General features: G+C 44.1%; 1 protein-coding gene and 1 long non-coding RNA gene across 7 annotated transcripts in view; one reads left to right on the top strand and one right to left on the bottom strand.

Annotated features, from left to right (window-relative positions):
- The window catches only part of LOC105477061 (alpha kinase 2), a 144,457-nt gene that overhangs the window by 57,915 nt on the left and 61,235 nt on the right, over window positions 1-25,307 (top strand). The gene's annotated exons all lie outside the window — the stretch shown is intronic.
- On the bottom strand, window positions 3,737-13,388 carry LOC105477059 (uncharacterized). Its single transcript, XR_984436.3, has 2 exons — window positions 13,166-13,388; window positions 3,737-3,955 (listed from the first exon to the last, which is right to left on the bottom strand). It is a non-coding gene; the product is annotated as an uncharacterized lncRNA (long non-coding RNA).

Here is a 25,307-nt window from a genome sequence, read left to right on the forward strand (position 1 = left end):
TGCCACCATAGCTCACTAATTCCCAGTTGTGTTTTAAGTAACAGGAGAAAATGTACTTCTATGCTAAGCAGATTTGAGCTGATGTGGTATGAAACTTCATGTTAATCTAAGTTCAGGCTAGTTGCTAGGCAGGCGGTACAGAGTAAGCAACAGCCTGAAAATCTGCACGGCCATCCAGTAACAGGCAGGGTACGTCGCAGGGCTCTAGTAAATGGTTTTAGGGTATAGAAAAATACAAGCAGCTGATCTAAACCATCTTGTAATACAGTGCTCCATTCTACGAACAACCTGAGATCTTGAGTTCATTTGCATACTCAACTGTGTTCTCCTAAAATAACAACTATTAAAACAATGACTCCGGATCTCAGCTGATGATGGGAAGGGCAGAGGTTTTTTTTGTTGTTTGTTTTTGTTTTTTTTCCCAGATGGAGTGTTGCGCTGTCACCCAGGCTGGAGGGCAATGGCGCGATCTCGGCTCACTGCAACCTCCGCCTCCTAGGTTCAATCAATTCTCCTCCCTCAGCCTCCCGAGTAGCTGGGATTACAGGCACCCGCCACCACACCCAGCTAATTTTTTGTAATTTTAGTAGAGACAGGGTTTCACCATGTTAGCCAAGATGGTCTTGATCTCATCTCCTGACTTTGTGATCTGCCCACCTCGGCCTCCCAAAGTGCTGGGATTACAGGTGTGAGCCACTGTGCCCGGCTGGAAGGGCAGAGGTTTCTAATCACTTATCTCTTAGAGTGTGGCCAGCACACCTCTTGTCAGTACCATTCCTTAGCTGACCCAGGAAGGAAAACAAACATTTGTTTTCTTTTTAATCACAAAGCCTGCTGTGCCACTTCTGCCAAATACCATTAACTATCCGCCTGCCGTTTAATGTCCTGGCTCACTACAGTTATTATCCTCTGTCAGGGCTAAATAATAAATGAAGAGTCATTAGTACCTGCAGTTTTGTGACTCTTGGTGTGGTCCACGGACCAGCTGGTTAGAAATGCACGCTTGAAAGCCCTGTTCCAGTCCTTCTGCATTCTCAACCAGACTCCTAGGAGATTCATACACACACTGAAGTTCCAGCAGCCACAGTCTACAGAGCATAGGATCCTTCTCACATGAGAAAAGACCCCAAAGCTGAGCCCTCAACCCTAGCTATGTGTGGAATCACCTGGGAGCTTTAGAACATCAGCTGCCTGGGTCTGGCCCTCTCTCAGACATTCTGGCGTGATTTGGTCTGCAGTGTGGGCCTTGGAAGCTCTAAAAGCTCCCAGGTTATTCTCTATACTTCCAAGGTTGAGAGCCTTAGCTGAGCTACCCAATCATATGGAAACTGTTTTTTTCCCCCAAGACGGGGCCTCTGTTACCCAGCGCGTACTGCTTACTACAGCCTGGGCCTCAGGTGATTCTCCCACCTCAGGCTCACGAGTAGCTGAGACTACAGGCACGTGCCACTACACCTGGCTAATTTTTCTATTTTTAGTAAAGATGGGGTTTTGCCATGTTGTCCAGGATTGTCTCGAACTCCTGGGCCCAAGTGATTCTCTTGCCTTCGCCTACCAAAGTGCTGGGATTACAAGTGTGAGCCACTGTGCCTGGCCTGTAACTGAAAAATAGAGTTGTCCCTTGGTATCTGTGGGGGATTGGTTCCAGGATCCCCCTCAGATAGCAAAATCTGAGGATGCTCAAGTCCCTGATATAAAATGGCATAGTATTTGCAAATAACTTACATCCTCCCGTTCACTTCAAATCATCTCTAATTACTTATAACACCTAATACAATGTAAATGCTACATGAGTAGTTGTTATACTCTATCATTGAGAATAACAATTTTAAAAGTCCGTACATGTTCAGTAAAGATGCAATTTTTCCCCAAATCTCTTGGGTCCATGATTGGTTGAATCCACAAATGTAAAACCCATGGATACAGAGGGCTGACTGTATACAGATGCGCAAGCCCCATCCTGGAGGTCCTTATTTCAACAGATCTAGGTTAGAGCCCAGGTGCGTGTGCTCTTATATGGAAGCTCCAGCTGACCCTGGGCGACCGAGGCACAGCCATGGTTGAGAGTCCTGGAGCCCACACGGAGCTAACTCCTGGGGGTTCCAAGTTCCGCCTCCACAGAATAGGGCTGCAGAGAGTTAAAGGCTATACAGCTTGTGATGTACTTTCTTGGGGATTCTGGAGTCCTTGCCCCTGGTTTCCCACAATCTTAGCCAAGGAACACAGCATCAGGTTATTCAATATCGCTTTTCAAACAGAGGCAATGGATATTCTTCACATAAGGCGTTCCTGCCCTAGTGCCATATATGCATCCCAGAAACACCTCACATTCTGAAAAATCACATGCTTAAAGTATAAGGGCTTTGGGGAAAATTAGTATCCCCAAGAGGTCACTTAGGAAACAGACCATTTTGAAACCAGAGACTAACAAAATTAAAAATGGGCCCGGAAGCTCACTTGGACTACCCAGGGAGGTGGCCCAGGCTGGCTGGAGGCCACCATGGCAGATATTAAAAACACACAGTAGAGCGGAGATGCTGGAGGTCTTTCAGATGGAGCCAGCTTGAGGGTTCTGAGACCTCAAAGACAGAAGTGGATCTCTGAGACAGCAAAGATGCTGTTAAGGTGAGCCTGGGGGTGCCGCTCAATCTGACCGTAGACACACAGGCCTGAAGTGTGCTTCTTAGGAGAGAGGACCGCTGAGGGCAGGCTGCATTTGAAGTCTGTTAAAATACAATAGGGCCCCTGCTGCCAGTGCAAAAGCTGAGTTAAAGGCTTGTTTTCCTGCTCAAATTTCTGTAATTTATTCCAGCTATTCTGGTTCCCTTTGCTAAAGAAAAACTGCGTATGAACCAATGCAGCATGTTGGTTATACTGACATCATTCCCCTGTAGACTGATCTCACAGAGCTAACTCATTACAGAAACATGTCACGGCAAACAGCCTGCACTAAGGATTTGGATGCCTCGTGTTCAGGTGGTTCTGCTCTGCCTGGAGTCCCCAGGGCAGTGTCTTAAAGTGAGGGCCTAGATGATTCGCATTGGAATCACCTGATGAGGTGGGTCTTTTTAAAAAAAACAACACAGGTCCCTAAGTTTTACCCCAGACTTGCTGAACCTGCATTTTTATTAATTTTGAGGCAGAGTCTTGCCCTGTCACCCAGGCTGGAGTGCAGTGGCACAATCTCGGCTCACTGCAACCTCCACCTCCCAGGTTCAAGCGATTCTCTTGCCTCAGCCTTCCAAGCAGCTGGGACTGCAGGGGCCCGCCACCACGCCCAGCTATTTTTTTTTTTGGAGTAGAGACAGGGTTTCGTCATGTTGGTCAGGCTGGTCTCGAACTCTTGACCTCAGATGATCTGCCTGCTTCGGCCTCCCAAAGTGCTGGGATTATAGGTATGAGCCACCGTGGCTGGCCTGAACCTGCATTTTTAATATGCTGTCTGAGGATTCTCTTGGGCATTAGTTTGAAAACCATGGGCTCAGTTAGATGGATCTAGAGTGAATGCCACAACTTTTAGAAGCATTTCTGTAAAGACTCACAGCAGTTTGGAAACAACAAGTTTAGACTCCTGAAGTGTAACCTCCTTTGCCCTAAGAGGAAAAACAAAAACTCATGATTGGAATTTTCTTCTGCTTTCTAGTTGGCTTGCTATAAACGCAGCTTGTTCTTCACCTGTCTGGGGAACTGAAATAAATACAGATCCTGATTTATTGTAACTAATCCAAAACAGGTGTGCATTTTACAGCTGTGTTTTATTTTGAGGAGTAGTTCAGTGGCAGGAATTTGGGTGGCAACAGGGGAGGCTGGTGAGAGGAGGGTCACTTGGCAATAAGGTGGGTTTTAGTCTCTGTAACAAATCTACTGCCTGCTGTTGGAGCTGAATACCAGATACATGGCCTCTGTTGGTCTTTGTTGGTCTTCTTTGGCTATGATAGAAGATGAACTTGCATCTCTGAAAGGAGATGGAAAAAGCATTGAACTAATCAATCATATATCAAGACAAATGATAAAGCTGTGGTCATAAGATAGTGTGGGAGTGGCCGTAAATAAGTAGATAAACCAAATTGAGGAAAGAGTACAGAATCCAATACTGGAATTTGGTTTATGGATAGAAATAGTCTTTCAACTTGTAGGGAAGAGACAAGTGCTTCAATGCTGACACAACTAGCCACCATATGGAAAAGATGCCACTACCTTACGATGGATCCCAAATAAACTCTGAGGTTATTTGATCTCCGAGTTAAAATTTAAAAAAACTATGAAGTACTGAAAAAAATTTTCAAAATGATTTTCTTGATCTTGAGAGATATAAGATCTTCTTGGGACAAGAAGAACAGGCCTGGTACAGTGGCTCACGCCTGTAATCCCAGCACTTTGGGAGGCCGAGGCGGGTGGATCATGAGGTCAGGAGTTTGAGACCAGCCTGGCCAATATGGTGAAACCCCATCTCTACTAAAAATACAAAAATTAGCTGGGCGTGGTGGTGCACGCCTGTAGTCCCAGCTACTCAGGAGGCTGAGGCAGAAGAATTGCTTGAATCCGTGAGGCAGAGGTTGCATCACTGCATTCCAGCCTGGGTGACAGAGCGAGACTCCATCTCAAAAAAGAAAGAAAGAAAAAAAAGAACAGAAAAAAAGAGAAATATCAATAATTCTGATTACATCAAATTAAAATTTTTCTATAGAACAAAAATACCACAAAGAAAATTAAAGTGATACACTTTGTATATAGGACATTGTAATAGACAAAGATTAATTTCCAGGGTGCATAAAAATCAAATAAACACCCGTAACAATTATTTTTAAAAGGTAAATATATACAAAGTTTATGGAAGAGATAAATGGTCAACAAATATGTAAGAAGATGCTCAACCTTATGAGTAATTAGGAAAATACAAATTTTAAAGCTATAACATCTTTCATGAGATAAAAAAATTAAAAGTACAATATCAAGCTGATATTATGAGGAAATGGTTACATTGCCAGTAAGAGTAATTTGGCAAAATCTCGTAAAACATCTCTTAAAATCTCTTAAAACAGAAAAGGACATTAGCCATGATGCAGCAGTTTCACTTCTCAATATCGACTGAGAGAAGCTTGCATGAAGACCCAAGGAAGCATGTGACGTGTGTGTTGTAGAATTGTTTCTAAGGAAACGTTTCTAAGGAAATGTTCATGGGTAACTGGCTAAATAAAATGTGGCCTGCTCAAATGATGGACGCTTCAAAACAACATAGAATTAGAAAGGTACATTGAAGAATAATACATACGATAATGATACAATTTATGCCCTCCAACCATTCCATGGTAGTATATGTGGTTTGTACATACATAAACACATAAAATTATTTTTTAGGTCTGGAAGAACACATTCAAATGATAGGATTGACTCTGGAGAGGGAAGCAAGGAACCTGACATTTGGAGAGGTGGTTAATGATGTTTTTAAATGTTTAAAGGAAATTATGTTTACTGATATTATTGAAAACTATTTTTTAATTTTTTTTTTTTTTTTAAAGGAAGACATAAACCAGGAGCTAGAAATCCTTGATTTTAGTTCTAGTTCTGCCATTAACCAACCGTAGATCCTTGGGTAATTTCCTTTCCTCTCTTTGGGCCTCTTTGCTCAGTGTAAACTGAAGGGGTCAAACATGGAGATCTGTAAATTTCCAAGGCCCTGAGGTCCTGTGAATCCCTAATTTTACATCAGCTGCCAAAATAAATATCAAAAAAAGTGGAAGACACTGTGGCTTTCAAGGTGAGGAATGTCTTTCTAAGCATAAAAGGAAAAAAAGAAAGAAATCTGATGATGTAAGAATTTTGCACAAAAACCCCCACCATAAACTGATATTAAAAACAAATAAAAACTTAGAAAAGCACTTGTGATGTACAAAGACAGTGATGTAAGATGAATAGCTCAATAAAAAATGAACAGGGCCGGGCGTGGTGGGTCATGCCTGTAATCCCAGCACTTTGAGAGGCCAAGGTGAGCGAATCACCTGAGGTGGGGAGTTTGAGACCAACCTGACCAACATGGAGAAACCCCGTCTCTACTAAAAATACAAAATTAGCTGGGTGTGGTGGTGCATGTCTGTAATCCCAGCTATGTGGGAGGCTGAGGCAGGAGAATCGCTTGAACCAGGGAGGCAGAGGTTGCAGTGAGCTGAGATCGCACCATTACACTCTAGCCTGGGTGACAGGAGTGAAACTCTGTCTCAAAAAAAAAAAAAAAAAAAAAAAAGAACAAAGACATCAAATATGCAATTCATGAAATTCATCATAAACTTATCAACTCCATTCCTTTCTCCCTTTCTCCTTTCCTTCCTTTCTCAATTTTCAAAGATTGTTCTTAAAGTGATAATACTTCATGCTAATAAGACTGTGTGGAAACAGACTTTCTCTTGCACTGCTGGCAAGAGTGCAAATTAGTACAACCCTTCTGGATGTCAAATTGGTGATATTTACTTATCCTTTAACGTGTAAATTTTGGCCCTGTAATTAGCCTAATAAAATTATCAGAAGTATAAATAGAGCCATCAGGACAAGAGTCTTGTCACTGTAGCATGGTTCCCAATAATGAACACTGAAACAATCTAACAGTGGAGGAATGGTAAAATATATTATGGTACAATATTCTTTGGACTATGCAGGCATTAAAAATCATGCTTTGCAAATACTTAAGGATATTTTTTAAATGCTTGGAAACAATTTACAAAACAATATATATGTTGTTTCTTCCCTTGAGAAACTTACAGGTTCATGAGAGAAGGATTGATCTCTGCCTGTGGTCACACCATTTGTTTATTGGCAGAACCAAAGCTACAGTCCTTGTCATTTTTCCTCAGTTTAATGCCCTTATACCTCACGCCAATTCTAGCCTAAATGAGTCAGTCTCAAAGTCACTTCTTTCACTCTTACCTAAGGTAACTGACAATACATTTAATGGTGTTAAAAACACTGTCTCTGTTCTCCCTTTCTAGATGTTTCACAACATAAGCTCCACTCTGTTTTACTGGAAAAATAGTATGTATATTACAATACTACAGCTTTAAAAAATCCCTTAAGAGACAAAAAGCCAGCAAGAGCATGTTTTTCTTTGATCACTGAGGGAATAGTGTGATTATGAACAGATATTGAAAGTTAGATGCTGGATAGGAGCCCCTCAAGAGTCCAAGGGCTCTAAAAATGAGTGGTGTAAAAAAAATTGAGCCAATAGATATGGATACAATTTCCTTTCTTATATTTCTAGAACCATATATGGTAAGACTGTATTATACGAGCTGCCAGATTCCCCCGGGGGAGCATCACTCTGTAATCCTAAGGTGCTATGGACTAATGTTTGTAACCCCTAAAAATTTTCAAGTCGAAGTCCTAACCTCCAATGTGATACTATTAACAGGTGGAGTCTGTGGGAAGTAATCAGGTTTAGATGAGGTCATAAGGCTGGGGCCCCATGATGGGATTAGAACCCTTGTAAGGAGAGACACCAGAGAGCTTGCTTCCTCTCTTCTTTCTGCCATCTGAGGACACAATGAGAAGGCAGCCACCTGCAAGTCAGGAAGAGAGCCCTCATCAAGAACTCAATCAGCGACACCTTGGACTTCCCAGCTTCCATAACTAGATCTTGGACTTCCCAACTTCCAAAACTAGAAGAAATAAATGCCTCTTATTTAAACCACTCAGTATATGGCCTTTTGTGATAGCAGCCTGAGCTAAGACGTAAATTCACCCTCAGAAATTACATCCATAGCTCCAGGTTATTTGGGAGCCATTTAGTACACAAATACAGTGAACTACTACAGGGCATCCCTGTAGTCTAAAATAGCTTCCATGTGTACCTAATTTACGCCAGAGGTTAGCCTGTTCCCTGGGAGGCTCTCGGTTCTTATGAATGATGATGCTGATATTGTGCTTATTGCATGACACCAACTGACACTTCAGTAAGGCATTTTTCTGAAATGGAATTGTTATTTACCCAAAGTAAGCAGTAAGCCACAAATCACATCAGTCAGTTCTGTAGTTAAAAAGACTGAAAATGAAACCAGCTTGGAGGTACATTTTTAGATCACCTTAACTTCTATACCAGGTCACAAGTGTGCACTGATGGTAGGGAGAAACAGAAGTGTTGTCATCATCCACAAATTCATAACTGTTCATTGAATATTTGTGTGTTCCAAGTGCTGTATTAATGCTCAACATTTGGCATTTCTGGTAGCCCATGTAACAAAACTGTGAGCTGGCCCGCAAGGCTCAAAGAGGTTAATTAACATGCCCAGGCCATTTCTATCTGTAAGTGACAAAACTGGAACTCCAGTTTCATAAGAAAATCAGATCAACACAACACAAATTGAAGCAGGTGAAGGTGAGGATGATGACTGAATGCTGACTGAGTGTAGTCAGAATAACTCAGGTGAAAGAACCCCATGGATTGGCCCCAACATCCAGATTGTTGAAAGTACTCAATTGCTTCTAAGGCAGGTGCTGATAACGCCTGGCCCTATAGATACTCCGTCCACCTAGGTTCCCTGCAGCTGTAGGTGAAGGCAGTTTCCACCACCTGACAGCTCCCACAGCCTGAGAACTTCATGAGCTGGGAGGTTGCTTGGCCACACCAGAAAGTGGATCTAGAGGTCAGGAAAGTCCTTCACCAGTGGGGGTGGGAGTTGGTAGACTCCATAGCTTCCTGTGGAGTTAGTCTAAGGCATTCATCACGTGATTCCTTAGAGGATCCCCATGTTGTCAGGCCCCTGTTGTCCACAGCAGCCCACAATTGTTCATTCATGTCCCATTTCCTGGTGGTTTTTGCTTCCATCTTATATTCCCCTTTTCTCCCCATGTTTTCTGGGATCATCTCCTGAATAAACTAACTGCATCCGCATTCTTGTCTCAGGGTCTGCTTTCTGGGGGGGGGGGATCTTTAAGACAATTTCCTAACGCCGACCATTAAGGTTGAACTTCCTGTCCTCCAGGACGCTGAGGACATCCCCTTTTTAGGTTTAACCTTAAAAGATTCTGGCCCATTCCTGAAGGCCCAGTGTTCCAATGCAGCTTATTTCATCACCCTTTCAATAGTTCAGCATCCTCGCATAACCATCCAGTCCTGCCTCACGCCCTCCCCAGTAGTCCTATAGCTCTTTATTTTACTGACTTTAGAGCCTTTGCTATGCACCACACTGGGTTAGATTGGCAGTATCCTTATTTGTCTCCCCTGCTAGATTTCATATTCCTTGTGGGTCAGTGCTGAGCTTTCTTGGGCACACACAGTATCTGATAGATCTCAATACATGTTAAGTTAAACATTGTCATGTGATCTGATAGGTTTACCTGTTACAGGAGATTTAAACTCAGCGAGTGTGACAACTTCAGAAGCATTGTAATCCCAAATCGTAAAAAAAATCTGAATCACAGTAATTCATTTGAAGCTATTCAAAGATATAAAAATGGAAAAGTAAATCTCTCACTGGCCCTTATGGGGCATAGGGCTGCTGAGAATTAGGATCTGGAAAGTCAGCATCTAACTACCTGAGAACTCAGATTGGGCAAATTCTCCAACTCTGGAAAAACAAAAATACCCTACTTCTTTTCCCTATGGAATGAAGGCGGCAGAATGTGCCTAAGGGACCCTGCCCCCTGCAGTAGACTACCCATGCCCATGTAACAGTATGGTATGCAGAATAATCCCCTCTGAATACATCCACATCCTGATTCTCCAAACCTGTGAATATGTTACCAAAGTGAATATGGCAAAAGGGACATTGCAGATGTGATTAAGGTTATCAGCACTGACATGGGGAGATTAGCTTTGACCCAGGTGGTCCCACTTGGTCCCAAGGGTCCTTATAAGTGGAAGAGGGAGACAGGAGCATTGGTCAGAGAAGGATTTGAAGATGCTACTGTGCTGGCTTTGAAGGTCAAGAAAGGACCATGTACTAAGAGATGCAGGCCATCTCCAGAAGCTGGACAGAGGGGATTCTCTCCCTGTGTTAGTTTTCATGTGCTGATAAAGACATACCCAAGACTGGGAAGAAAAGAGGTTTAATGGACATATAGTTCCACATGGCTGAGCAGGCCTTACCATCATGGCGGAAGGCAAGGAGGAGCAAGTCATGTCTTACATGGATGGCGGCAGGCAAAGAGAGCGCTTCTGCAGGGTAACCGCTGTTTTTAAAACCATTAGATCTTGTGAGACTCATTCACTATCATGAGAACGGTGCAGGAAAGAACTGCCCCTATAATTCAGTCACCTCCCACTGGGTCCCTCCCATGGCATGTGGGAATTGTGGGAGTTACAATTCAAGATGATGTTTGGGTGGGGACACAGCCAAACCATGTCACTCCCCTGGAGCCTCCAGAAGGACATGGCTCTGCTGACACCTTAATTGTAGCCCAGTGAGATTCATGCTGGACTTCTGACCTCCCAAACTGCAAAGTAATAAATCTATGTTGTTCTGAGCCACTAAATTTGTGGCAATTTGTTACAGCAGCCATCAGAAACAGACAGAGTAGGTAATTTGAAAATAACATGCTTGAAGGCAAGTCTGGATATCCTTGGTTGGGTTTTTACTTCAGGTGTCGGAGAAGCAGCCCATTCCTCACACAGACTTTGCAAATTTCAGTTGTCTTTGGCTTAGAAAATCTGATGTGCAAGAGAAAACAAGAAAAATGGCAATCTATCTGGCATGAAGCTAGCTTCACTGAGTGTAAGCATCACACCTGGGGACTCAGGAAGTCTCGGAAGGTAAGGCCTGAATCAGAGACTCCACAGCCAATCAACTGTAGAATCCCTAGGCCCTTTCAGGATTCTGCTCAGGAAGTTTCCAAGTCTACAGAATCACTAGGAGCTCCTGGCCTGAGGACTGCGATGGGGTGGACTCCAGGAGAAAGTCTTCTGAGAAGGCCACACCCTGAATTAGACCCCTGGAAAGTCAAAGCAGCAGAGATGGAGCAAAGGAGGGAAGTTGTAGCTGGGGCAGGGATCCTCTGAGCAGCCTTTAGGGCAGGGTTTCTCAATCTGCACACTACTGATATTGTGGGCCAGATAATTCTTTGTTCTGGACAGCTGCCTGTGGGTTGTAGGATGTTTAGCAGCATTCCTGGCCAGTAGCAATCTCTTCCCCTCACCCCCACCCCAGTTGTGGCTATCAAAAATATCTCCAGACATTGCCACATGTCCCATGGGGTGGGGATGGGGCTAAAATCACCCCACGTTGATTAGCTTTGGCTAGATTCTATACCATCACTAATGACAGTTGGGAAAGAAAATAGTTATCTCATTAAAATTAGTGCTGTCCAATAGAAATTTAATGCAAGCCAAATATGTAATTTTTTGTAAGTACAATCACAAATTGTACAACCATTACCACTATTTAATTTCAGAACACTTTCATTATACCCGAAAGAAACCCATACATATTAACAGTCACTTCCTCTCCCCCTCTTCCCCTAGCCTCTGGCAAAATCCTAATATACTTTCTGTCTTGAATAGATTTGCCCATTCTGGACATTTTGTATAAATGTAATCATACAGTAGGTGGCTTTTGTGTGTCTGGCTTCTTTCACTTAGTGTAATGTTTCCAAGGGTCACCCATATGGGAGCATCTATCAGTACTTCACTCCTTTTTATGGCCGAGTAACATTTCATTGTATGGGTATACCAGGTTTGGGTTTAGTCACGTATCAGTTAATGGACATTTGGGTGGTTTCCACTGTGTGGCCATTACGAATAATGCTGCTATGAATATTTATGTATGAGATCTTTTTGTGGGCATGTGTTTTCAATTATCTTGGGTAAATACCTAAGAGTGGAATTGCTGGGTAACTCTATGTGTAACCTTTTGAGGAATCATCATACTGGTTTTCAAAGCAGCTATGCCATTTTACATTCCTACCAGCAGTGTATGATGGTAATATACTTATGTCTTTTACTTTTTGGGAAGCCAGATTTTTTAAAACTTCAAAGATACAGGTGAAGTGAACTTTAATATTTTGCTAACTCAGTGTAACCAAATATTTCAATATGTAAACAATGTAAAAATTAATGAGACATTTTACTTTTTTTTGTATTAAGTCTTCAAACTCTGGTGTATATTTTCCACTCATAGCATATCTCAATTTGGATGCTAATTATTCTTTGGAGATACTTAATCTGTATTTAGAGTTCATGAATTAAGTTGGAAGGGTAGATTCACATATCCAAATTGTTCCAAACCTATTAAAATTTTTTCCTAACAATATCACATGTATCAGCTTTTAAATTTAAATGCACATTAAATTAAAAATTCAGTTCCTCCTTCAAACTACGCATATTTCAAGCTTCACTAACCACATGTGGCTCAAGGTTCCCAGGTTAGATAGTCCAGCTCTAAGTGATTTCTGTTGTCATTGTGATTTTTATATATTTTAGAGATGGGATCTCGTTTTGTCACCCAGGCTGCAGTGCAGTGGTGTGATCATAGCTCACTGCAGCCTGGAAGCTCCTGAGCTCAAGGAATCCTCCCACCTCAGCCTCCCCTGTAGCAGGGACTGCATGCACCCAGCTCTACTGTAATTTTTTTAAAAACTATTGCCCTGGGCCTCAATGTTGGTTTTCTTTCCTGTTTTACAGTTGATCCAATGACAAACTATATATACACACACACACACACACACACGTATAGTTTATATGTAATTTATAATTTTATAATAGTTTATATGTATATATACACACTACATATAGTTTATATATAATTCATATATTATATATAAATCTTTTTCTCTTTAATAGACTATTTTTAGAGCACTTCTAGGTTCACAGAGACATTGAGCAGGAAGCACAGAGATTTCCCATATATATCCTGCCCCCACAAATGCACAGCCTCCCCCACTATCTACACCGCCTCAGAGACTGCATTTGTTACAGTCGGTAAACCTACATTGACACATCACCATCACCCAAAGTCCATGATTTACATGAGGGTTCCCTCTCGGTGGCACCCATTCTGTGGGTTTGGACGATGTCTAATGACATGCCTTCCCCACCGCCACGTGTGATCCTGTCCTAGAGGAAGGGCTGCTTCCTGTATGGCAGTGTTCTTAGCCATGGTCTGCTGGTTTAGAACAAGTGGCAAACAGCAGCACTGGTCACCCACGAGCCCCTCCAGTCTCTCAGCCCTCAACCCTTGCAGACCTTATTTCCAGTGGCCAGCCCTGCTGGGCAGCCCCCACTGCCAGGGCTTTAGTGTCCCAGTTGGCATCCTGGCAGCCATGCCACTCATTGGACGGTCTCCACTGTGTCTCTTGTATCACTTTAAAAACAACATGCCACCCTGCCTCCAGGCCATCTCTCAGGTTACCGCGGAGATACAGGACGAAAGAGGACACATTCCATTCATCTGTGAGGTCACAGGTTATTGGGCTTAGGCGATCTTATGTGGAATAGGAAGCTGGGGGGTCGGGGGTAGGTAGCATTTGTCATGAGCTTTCATCATGCAAAGTCTAAGGGTTCATGTCTGCAATGAAGAGACAGCAGCACCATCTCCCCTGGGGCAGGGATGCCACAGCCTGGCCCTCAGGGACTCCAGGTTCATACAGGACAGTGCTTCTCTTCTGGGGAGCTTTTCAAGATTCAGTGAGTCTAGGAAGGGGCCTGAGACCATGCATTTCTAACAGACTCGTAGGGATTCCTACCCTTGGGATAATGAGGGCTTAGGGCTTTCCACAGAAAGGATTAACTATGCCCCACCCTTCCCTCCTACCTTCCTCCACCAGCTCCACTACCCAGTAGCTAATAACAGCTGACATGTATTGAAGGTAGAAATGTGCAGGGCCTGGGCTAAGCACTTTGCAGGGGTTGGCTCATTTCATTATCTCAACAGCCCTGTGAGATAAAGCCTGTCAGCCAGGCTCTACATCAGGAAGCGGCAAAGCCTTGTTTTGAATGCAGTCTGCCTGACTCCAGGCTCTGTCTCTATAGATGAGGTTAAATAGCTTCCCTAATTCCATTTTAGGTCTGAGTTCCTTAGCTCTCTTCAAAACTAAAATAACTGTCGATAACAGTGGTGGCCTCTGGTGAAGGTGACTGAGTAACTGGGTGGGAGGGACACAATTTTTACTATATACCCGTTCACTGCATACCTTATGAATTGTGTGTGTGTGTGTGTGTGTGTGTGTGTGATCTAGTCCAATAAATAAATGAATAGCTTTAAAAATTAGTTTTTAAGGCTGGGCGTGGTGGCTCAAGCCTGTAATCCCAGCACTTTGGAAGGCTGAGGTGGGTGGATCACTTGAGGTCAGGAGTTTGAGACCAGCCTGGCTAACATGGTGAAACCCCATCTCTACTAAAAATACAAAAATTAGCTGGGTGTGATGGTGGGTGCCTGTAATCCCAGCTGTTTGGGAGGCTGAGCCAGGAGAATTGCTTGAACCTGGGAGGCAGAGGCTGCTGTAAGAGGAGACTGTGCTACTGTACTCCAGCCTGGGTGACAGAGAGAGACTCTGTCTGAAAAACAAAAGTTTTTAAAAAGCCCAGGGCCTTCACAGTTAGAACCATGTACAAGTAGTAGAGCCTGTTCTCAGGGCAGGGGGGATGTACACCATGTTAGGCCACCAGCATCTCCACTGAAATGGTTGGGGTTCTTCGGGCCTCATCCATGCCCCTCCCATTCTCCGGGAGTGTGTAAGACGGAGCTGGCCTGCAACTTCTCACCAGATGATAAAGGCTACACTTAGCACCTGATTGGCAAGGACATTTCCAGAGTAGGTAGACTTTATAATAACAATTCAATAAATAGTAATATTGGTTAATAATGGTGCTATTCAAAGTCAGACACGGGAATTCTTTCCCTTCAGACAGCTTGGCACAAGTCTGAATTGCTCAGTGCTGACCTTTGCTCTTTTGTTATATTATCCATTGACAAAGAAGAGAAAATCAGGATAATAACCAAGAAATGATTAGACTTAGCCATTGTGGGTACCTAGATATGATTCGAATCTCAGTGTTATCTCACTAACCTAAGCTAGTTACTGTACTCCTGAAAATGTGAATTTTAACATATTTTAAAGAAGTGCAGGTTAATTTACTTCCAAATCCATATATGGAGTGAATCTAATTGTTAAGAAGGGTTTACAAGAAGAGGCTCTGGCCAAACCAGTTGTTACTCGAACAACACAAACTTGCAGTTTTCTGTGTTCCCACCCTCTTGAAGTGTTGTGTGTTAAGATTATACCAAGCAGACCCTGCCATGTGCCTGTTGAGCTGTGTAGTAGTCCATTTTCATACTGCTATGAAGAAATACCCGAGACTGGGTTTAATGGACTCATAGTTACACACGGCTGAGAAGGCCTCACAATTATGGCAGAAGGCGAAGGAGGAGCAAAGGCATGTATTACATGGCGGCAGGTAAGAGAGGGTGTGCAAGGAACTCCCCTTTATAAAATCATCAGATCTTGGGAGACGTATTCACTATCATGAGAACAGCACGGGAAAACCTACCCCCATGATTCAACTACCTTCTGTGGGGTCCCTCCCACAATACGTGGGGATTATGGGAGCTACCATTCAAGATGAGATTTGGGTGGGGACACAACCAAACCATATCAAGCTGGTTCCAGTGATGGGCATAAATAGGCTTGTGAACCCCCAGGCCAGATCCTTTGAGTCTCCAGACCTGAGAAAAGGGAGAGCAGAGAAGCCTGTTACTTCGTGGCTGGTCTAAAGGACCAACTGAAGCACAAGACACACTGATCTTGGGGGCCCTAGGCAAGATCCTCAAGAGAATTAGAGGCTGGGGACACTTGGTAGGCTGCTGGGGAGGGGGCATCCCCCATGGGGTGGAAGGAGGAGCACCTGCAGGTCAGTGCCCATTCTGCGATGCTACAGTCTGTCTTATGATCAGGGCTGGAGGATCAGGATGTGGCCTTTAGTGACAGGGAGAAATGAACTCTGAAGCCCAACACACTAACATCATCCGTGGTGCCTAGTTTTCTTGTCCAAACCCCCGCAGTCAGACACGGGCGCGGCAGATTTCCTACTGTTACCATTTTGAACCAACTCTGTGCTGGGCAGACTGCCTTTGTGTTCCACATAGACCTACCCTGAGGAACATCCCCATGAATGTCCGTCATTCCAACCCCAAAGATGATAGCTGAGCTAACACGTTTGTATTAGTCCGTTTTCATACTGCCATAAAGAACTGCCCGAGGGTGGACACAGTGGCTCACGCCTATAATCCCAGCACTTTGGGAGGCTGAGGTAGGTGGATCACTTGAGGTCAGGAGTTTAAGACCAGCCTGGCCAACATGGCGAAATCCTGCCTTTACTGAAAATACAAAATTAGCGGGACTTCGTGGCGCACACCTGTATTCCCAGCTACTCAGGAGGTTGAGGCCGGAGAATCGCTTGAACCTGAGAGGCAGAGGTTGCAGTAAGCCAAAATCATGCCACTGCACTCTCGAGCCTGCAGTCTCCAGTGAGACTGTCTCAAAAACTAAAAAACAAAAAACCAAACTGCCCGAGACTGGAAAATTTATAAAGGAAAGGGATTTAATATGACTCACAGTTCAGCATGGCTGGGGAAGCCTCATGAAGTTTATAATCACGGCAGAAGGCGAAGGATAAGCAAGCACCTTTTTCACAAGGCAGCAGGAAGGAGAAATGCCGAGTGAAGCAGGGAACAGGCTGTTAGAAAACCATCAGATCTCGTGAGAACTCACTATCACGAGAACAGCATGGGAGAAACCACCCCCATTGTTCAACTACCTCCACCTGGTCTCTCCCTTGACACGTGGGGATTCTGGGGATTACAATTCAAGATGAGATTTGGGTGGGGACACAAAGCCTAACCATATAAAGCACTTACTTGGTGTATCAAGTACTGGAGCAAGCAGTCTCCATCCCTCACTGAGCCTACTTGTAGTGAAACTCCCTGAGCTGGAGTCCTGACGGTGGTTACTGATGCGTTCTTAGCCTTCAGGCCCTATGTCTAACCCATTCTCAAATCCTGTCTGTTCTAATTCCACAGTGTTCCCTGCATTGGAATCTTCCACTCTGTATTAGATTCCAAGGTCTGCCATAACAAAGCACCCAAAACTGGGGTGCCTTCAAACATCAGACCTTTATTTTCTCACAATTCAGGGAGCACAGTCTGAAATCAGCAGACAGTTGGCGACATTGGTTTTCCCTGGAGGTTTGAGAGAGAAGCCATCCCACACTTCCCTCCTAGCTTCGGTGGTGACCAGCAGCCCTTGGGGTTCCTTGGCTTGGAGCCAACATTAATCCAATCTCTGCCTCCATCATCACACGGCCTTCTTCCCTGTGTGTCTCTGTGTTCAAACTTTTCTCTTACTATAAAGACAACAGTCACTGGATTAGGGCCCACTGTAATCCAGTATGACCTCATTTTAATGTGATTACATTTGTGAAAACCTATTCCCAAGTAAGGTCACATTCTCAGGTACAAAGGGTTAGAACTTGAACTTATTTTTGGGGGACACAATCAACCCACTCTCCATTCTCCCAGCCACCACAGTAGCCCAGGCTTCCTAATTTTATCTGAGCCACTGCCATGGCTTTCTTTCTAGATCATTAACAACCTTCTTTCCTTATAGAACACCTGCCTACCCTAAATCTTGATCACCTTCCTACACAGAACGTAAGTTTCAAGAAGACAGAGACTTTGGCTGGTGATGTTTTCCTTAGAAGCTAGGACAAGGCCAGGAACATTGACGGCTTTCAACAAGTATTTGTTGAACAAAGGAATTATGAATGTACATGCATCAGCAGCAAATATATTGATTCTGCATATTTCCTTGATACACTCGTCCCTTCTCTTCTCCCCAAAGTAGATTAATTTCTACTGTAGCAAGTTATTTCTGTCTCTGTGCTAGACTTTACCTATAGTCATTTGTTTACCCAGCTGGGGTGTTATTCTGTGAGCTGGGTGGGGACAGGCACTAGGTCTGATTCATCTTGGAATGCGCAGAAGAAACACAGTGTCTGTCAATATTTGTAGAAAGGAATTAGATTAGTTAATGAGGCAAGACAGAAACATGAAAAATTATATTCCCCCGCCCCCTCCAATTGACTGCCTCTACCACATTTGCAGAACTGGGGTGGGGGCGGGAGGCAGGGCAGGAGGTAAAATTGCAAATTCTGTAAGTTCCCCTTTCTGCTGATGCTTGAAAAATTATCTTTCTGAGTCAGCACAGGTATTTTGATACTGCCTTGCGATTTGGGGCATTTTTTTTTTTTAAGTGATGATTTAAAAACAAGTGCTTTCACATTTACCATCAAACTGATGGGGTTGGGTGGGAAAATAACCATCATGAGAACCATTTACTCCTTCCTCTTTTAAATTTCTAGTTCAGGGTCTAAATCTGACCATAAACTTAAGGAACTCTTCAGTCCCTGCCTCTCCATAAGGAGACAGCAGAACATTCCGCTCAGGCATGGGTTGGTCTTCATCAGAACATTCTGAAGTGGCTGGTGCTAACTGCAGGGTCTGGAAGGCTGGGCTGGTGACAATGATAGTGACAAGAAATAGACTTGGTTGCACTGAATTCCACTCTCTGGACAGACTTTGCTTAGCACAGAAGTAGACATAACTTCAGGAGAGGGACAATCTTCCTATCATTGCCCCGACACTAAAACTTCATTTGAAACCTTTCTCTTCTCAAGTCTGTACCACCCAGTCAAGTGACTATGCTTCACTGCTGATTGTGGAGAGCAAACCGGGGACCATGGAGTGGGGGGCCAGAAGGACAGGCTGGGAAAAGAATGGATTGCTTTAGTGGGTTGAATTGTGTTCCTTGCAATTTTGTGCACCTGGAACCTCAATATTTGGCCTTATTTAGTAATAAGGTCTTTGCAGATATAATTAGCTAAGATAAGGTCATACTGGACTAGAGTGGGCCCTAAATCCAGTGACTGGTGTCCTTATAAGAAGAGGAGAGGACACACGAAAAGACATAGAGGGAAGATGGCCACATGAAGATGGAGGGAGAGATTGGAGTGATGCATCTACAGGTCAAGGAATGGCGAGGATGGCCAGGAGCCACCAGAAGCTGGAAGAGGCAAGGGAGGACTCTCCTTTTGTGCCTCCAGAGGAGTGCAGCCCTGGCGATACCTTGAATGCACACTTCTGACTTCCAGAACTGAGGGAGTAAAGGTGTAGTGTTTTAAGCTGCCCAGTTTGTGGTCATTTGCAGCCCTAGGAAACATGTACAGTTGCCAATAGTATAGATACAGTGAATTATTAAGAAAAAAATGTGTTTTTTTTTCCATTTTTGTTTCCAGTACCTTCTAAAGAAGCCAAGGAAACTAGGGTTACCTCCGTCTCGGGGGTGAGATGGTGATGAGGTGAAGAGGATTATACACAACAGAGATGGGGAAGGGGTTGTACATGATAGAGGCAGGGATGGGGTTGTAGGTGATGGAGAAGGGATGGGGTTGTATGTGATGGAGGTGGGGATGGGGTTGTATGTTTTGGAGATGAGGATGGGGTTGTATTTGATGGAGATAGGAATAAGGTTGTATGTGATGGAGATGGGGATGGGGTTGTACATGATAGAGATAGGGATGGGGTTATATGTGATGGAAGTGGGGATGGGGTTGTACACGATGGAGGTGGGGATGGCGTTGTATATAATGGAGATAGGGATGGGGCTGTACATGATGGAGATGGGGTTGCACATGATAGAGACAGGGATGGGGTTGTAGGTGATGGAGATGGTGATGTGGTTGTATGTGATGGAGATGGGGATGGGGTTGTATGTGATAGAGACAGGGATGGGGTTGTATGTGATGGAGATGGGGATGAGGAATGGGGTTATATGTGATGGAGATGGGGATGGGGGTTGTACATCATAGAGACCAGAATGTGGGTTGTCCTGTGAGAGAGGCATAGATAAGGGTTGTGCTGTGGAAAGCAAACAGATGAAAATAAATAGGTTTTGTATTTGTTTAAGCAGGACAATAACCTTACAGTCTGGCTTTGTTGAGAGAGTTTTCCATGTTCCTTTCTTCTTAGATCAGAGAATCTTATCTTTGCACAATCTGAAAGCAAACAGGTGTGAGGGTGTGGACAAGTGGACACAGCTTTCCCTGCTCAGAGCTACTGGGAGGTGACAGAGATAGAGTCAGGGCGAGAGGGGCACGTAGGTCCTGACTTCATGTTTTGCGATGCCGGGATTGTGGTGTATCAAGCTAAGGGAAACTGAGAGGACAGGAGAGCTTTGCCTGCTTCCCTTTCTGGACACAGGAACTAGCCACCCTCCCACCTACCCATGTGGGGCAGCTCAGACACCGTCTTCCAGAGGGTGGGGTCAGCAGGACTAGAAGGTGAGCATTCCCTACAGGACTGCCCAAGGGATTGGACCAGAGCAGGCTTAATCAGAAAGAAAATTTTGTTATTTTCCACTCATCTTCCATATCCCTGAATGGGGGCCCATGAGGAAGACAGGATAAGTTCCAGAGACAAAATAAAGGGACTGTATGTACTCATGCACCTGAGAAGTAAGGTGTGTCAATTTTCAAGCCACCATATGCACAAATATCAGCTCAGTGCATATTTTGCCTTCCTAGCTCAAATCACAACATTGAATTCCAGATGTTTTCTTTCTCCTTGGTTCTCCAAGCATTTCCCCACTAACTTCAGCTTCCCAGGAACTTTTTTGTGAATCATTATTTTTCCTTCCATCTACAAGGGGAAAGTTTGTTTCGATGGATCCTTCCAAAGGGGCCCCTGAATTTCTGGTGTAATCTGCACCAGAGTCCTCCTCAGTTCACATCCTACCTTTGATTTCCCTCATCTTTAAATGCTACCCTGCTGTTGTACATTGCAACTTTATGGCTCTGTGCCCAAGGTAAACTGGACATCTCCACTTTCCATGCGTGGTGCCTGGCTATAGTCGGTAAAGTTATGCTGATGTCTTCTAGATGGTACATACTTGAAACCTCAATTATTCGTGGTTAAAACAAAAGGTGCTTCTCTCTCTCTACTCAAAAGAGAACATAAAGCTTCTGTTTAGATCTAAAAAAGACCCCGGCAAAGCAGGCAACAAACTATTAGTGATGAATAAGAGATTGAGTTTAGTAGAAGCTACATATTGACCAAAATGCAGGAGCCTGGGGCAATTTTCAGGTAGGAGATCAATGTCTCAACAGAGAGATGGTGAGCTTTGACACAGAGAAGAGAACCAGGCTGAAGACGCAAAACCTTCCTACATATGTTGGCAAAGGGATGTTGGATGAAGATCAGATTGGATAGATGTTCACTTATTTGACATAATTTCTGAGCATTTACCATGTTCATTGCACCAGGTTGAACAACACTAATGCTGTTGTCCCTCTCCGTGATCTCAACATCCCAGGAAGTTTTGTTTCTTGTTTGGAACGAAGCTGTCTCTCCATCTTAGCAGGAAATGTTACTGCCTGCTGCATCACCTGTGGTTGTACTGCCAGAGGGGTTATTTTCTGCCAATCAAGCAACGAAGCCTGGCTGGGTGCTCACGCCTGCAATCCCAGCACTTTGGGAGGCCGAGGTGGGTGGATCACTTGAGGTCAGGAGTTTGAGACCAGCCTGGCCAACAAGGCGAAACCCCGTCTCTACTAAAAATACAAAAAGTAGCCGGCCATGGTGGCACTTGCCTATCATCCCAGCTACTTGGGAGGCTGAGGCAGGAGAATCACTTGAACCTGGGTGGCGGATGTTGCTGTAAGCCGAGATTGCACCACTGTACTCCAACCTGGGCAACATAGTGAGACTCCGTCTCAAAAAAAAAAAACAACAAAAAACACACAAACACACAGAAACAACAACAACAACAAAAAAAAAACAAGAAACAAAACCTGAGGTCCTATCACTATCCTGCTGACTTACTAGAGAAGACATATAGGATATAAGGAATCGTCAAGCCCCAAACCTGCACTTTCTCGTCATTTTTTGGTAATGAGCGTCTGAGGCAGGTGACTAGCTTAATATTTATGTTTATATTCAGATTTTCCAATAGCGAATACCATCACTGCTGTACACTTTGAAGCCCACGCTGAATAGGCAAAGTACTAGTGTAGTAATCGTGACAAGTATTTCCTGCTTCTAAAGTTTACAAGAACTTGCTTTATATAATGTATTATTGTCATTGCAGTGTGGTAATTGCTACTACCTTGGTTTTGCTTTTACTCACAAATTCTAAAAACTATAAAGAGATATAGTTTTGAAAATATTCTCCTAGAACCTGACTAAGAATTAATTTTTTCCCCTTATCATTTAGTCTGAAATCTGCAGGAAAGTTTCAGTCTGTGGGACGTAAACAATACCATCCCACTCACCCCAGGCTCATGGTCTACAACAGAGATTCATTCTGAGGATCAATGAGCCCTTAACAGGAGATCCATAGGCCCAAGGGGGTCAGAAACCCCCCTGAAATTATGTTCAACATTGCGTGGGTAAAACAAGACTTTCTGGGAAGAAGCCATAAGTTTTCTTGGCTCTTCAAAGCAGCCTGTATCTTACAAAGGGCTAACAACATTGGAAGCTTAGGCCACTGGTGTTGCTTTCTGTGGCTGTGATGATTTTCATTGGCTTGGACTAGGTCTGTGAGCCTCTAGGACTCTGCAGGATCAACCACAGGGTCTATATGCCAACACAGTGCAGTCTACCAAAGACACAAGGCACTTAATGCCTAGACAAGGGAGAAGCAAAGAGACCACAGAGGCAGAGGAACTTGGAATCCAGAGAGTGCATGTTCATGGTGAGCCGTTCTCCAGCCCACTGTCTCTTCCTGGCCCCTCTCTGGGGCCTCACTGGCTCATTCTTGGGTCGGTCTACCTATGGTGACATGGTGACATGCTTTATCCTTTTCCCTACAACTCTCCCGGTTAATAGAGAAGATTAGATCTAGAAGCGTTAGAAGTCCAAGGAAAATCTGATTGCAAGTGAGGGGTGAAGCTTAAGCCCCATTTACTTGGCAGCAGGTCACAGAACACCAAAGCTTTTGGGAAACAAGAGGTGTTATCTAACTCTTACTTTACTGTGGAAGAAAGACTCCAAGAGACTTGGTGACTTCTCTAAAGCCACTTCCTGTATAGCAGCAGACCCGAGACCAAACCCCAGTTTTCTGAGACTCAATCATCTTTCCATCACCCTACTCCATTTTCCTCTCACCTCCTCATCCAAGTCCTGGTCGTTTTAAGACACAGCAAACAAAAAAACAAAAAGACAAAACAAAACCAAAAAACCCCCCAGAGACTATTCAGAAATGCCTAGTGGAATTCGAAAGAAATCATGGGCCTTCATAGCGCCATCTTTTCTTATGTTTGCATACAGTTGCACTTTATGGAAATTATGGCTCACTCTCTCTATCTCGCCTCCCAGAAATCTCCCATCATCTATGTAGGAAAACACAGATGCATGCAAGAAAAGAAGACAGCTGTTCTTGTCACCCATTTCACATGAGTTTGCCGTTACATGGTCCTCTCCTGTGTTGGAATAGTTGGCATATCCCATTCTTTGCAATGTACAACCCAAAATCCTCAAGTCATAAATTTCTATGCCATTTTACCAACATTAACTGCATTAATGTAAGTAAAGCAGTTAGAACAGTAACTGCCATGTGTTAAAAAGGTTGTAGGGCTTAGCAATTATTACTATTAATAGTAGCGTCACTACTTAGCTCACATCACCTGAGATGTACAACAAATTCATACGCTCATGGCTCATGCTCTAGTGCCCTTCCACTCGTACCATATCACCAGGCAAAGACTGCCACTGAATGCACAGAGCTCCTAGGAAGGGTGTGAGCCATGGAAATCCAGGCCTCTCCCAGCAGAAGATCAAATCAGTATTTTACAAACTCTATGACTCCCAAGAAATGAAGACAGAATTGTAATACTAGTTGGTTGAGAATTTCTTGTCCCTTAGGAGGGAATGGAATGAGGAAGAGCTGGTCAGATACAGGGGTGTTTAGCATCTATTTCAGGACTGGAGGTTTTAGATGAATATCAAGGAAGGTACAGTCCTCCAATCTATTATGTGTTATTGTAGCATTCAAAGCCTTTAAGAGAAGCTTCTTTCTGGGCAATCAGGCAACTCCTAAAAATAAACTCAAGTTCCTGAAATATTCTAGCTTGCCTTTAAGCTTTCTTTGGCTGGGGACCGGGCTATCTATTTTCAGTTTTGCAGCCCCAGGTGGTATGGATTTGATCTATCGAATGACAAACGGCCGAATGACGCTCTGCCTGTTGTGACAGCTCAGCAGATATTTAGGAAAGGTTATCCGTGGGGGAGGCTACAGCAGCCCAGAATGGCCGGAGAGAGGGGAAGGTCTCATTTAAAGTTTCCTGGAACCACAGGGGAAAATTGATGATGTGTAGACAACTGGTGAAGGACACAGTGCTATTTCTACCTACCTCATCCAGATAAAAGGAAAGAACATTAAAAGAACACTAAAAAAAAAGAAAAAGAAGCTGGAGAATGAAAATTATGCATGGTAGGGCATGTTGGCACATGGAAGACTGACCAGCTGAAGCTAGGGACCGAGTGGCTTGGCCCTCCTGGCCCCGGGGGCTTCTGATTGGCTTTCGAACTGTGGCCTCTCTCCTTTGACAATCAATCTTCTCATATTTCCCATTCTCCCTCCCCCACTCTACTTCAAGTTCACCTTGCCTCAGGCCCTTTGATCCCTTGGCATTCTGACCAGCACCTTGAACTCCCTTCCAGGGACCACACCCCTTGCTCTACGGGACACTGTCCTTCCAGCTAATCCCTACCAGGAGCTGCCCAGAGCCTCCAGAGGGCTCCAGGGTGACCCTCACCTGGCTTCCCCTTCTTCCCTCAGCCATGTATTTTTCTCTCCTATCCATTAGGCTGCTGAGAAGCTGCAGTTAACGAATATTTAGCTAGCTAATAGCGGCGTAAAACATAAGGCTCTTTGTTGTTGTTCACAAGAAGTCTGGGGCTAGTGAAAGTCTCTGTGTCATTCCAGTAGCTCGATGATGACTGCAAATCTCCGACTTCCTTCTCTCTTTCTGCTGCACCAGTCATAGTGTGCTGGCTTTTCATTTTCGTGCCCCAGGACTGAAAGATGAGAGCTGCAGCACCAGACATTACATCCTGATTGAAGGAAGAAGGAGGGGATAGGCAAGGTAACCACCATGTCTATACCTTACACAAGGAAAGCAAAGCTTCCCCAGAAGTCCTTTGGTGGGATTCCTTGAACATCTCATTAGGCAGACTGACCCCTTTGCCCCATCTAGCTATGTAAGAGGCTGGAAGAGTGTGTGGTTTTCCAGCATTCTTAGTTGGAGGTAGCAAGAGACAACGGGCTTGGGGATA

The sequence above is a fragment of the Macaca nemestrina genome, chromosome 19 (genome assembly GCF_043159975.1).
Source record: "Macaca nemestrina isolate mMacNem1 chromosome 19, mMacNem.hap1, whole genome shotgun sequence".
Classification (NCBI taxonomy): domain Eukaryota; kingdom Metazoa; phylum Chordata; class Mammalia; order Primates; family Cercopithecidae; genus Macaca; species Macaca nemestrina.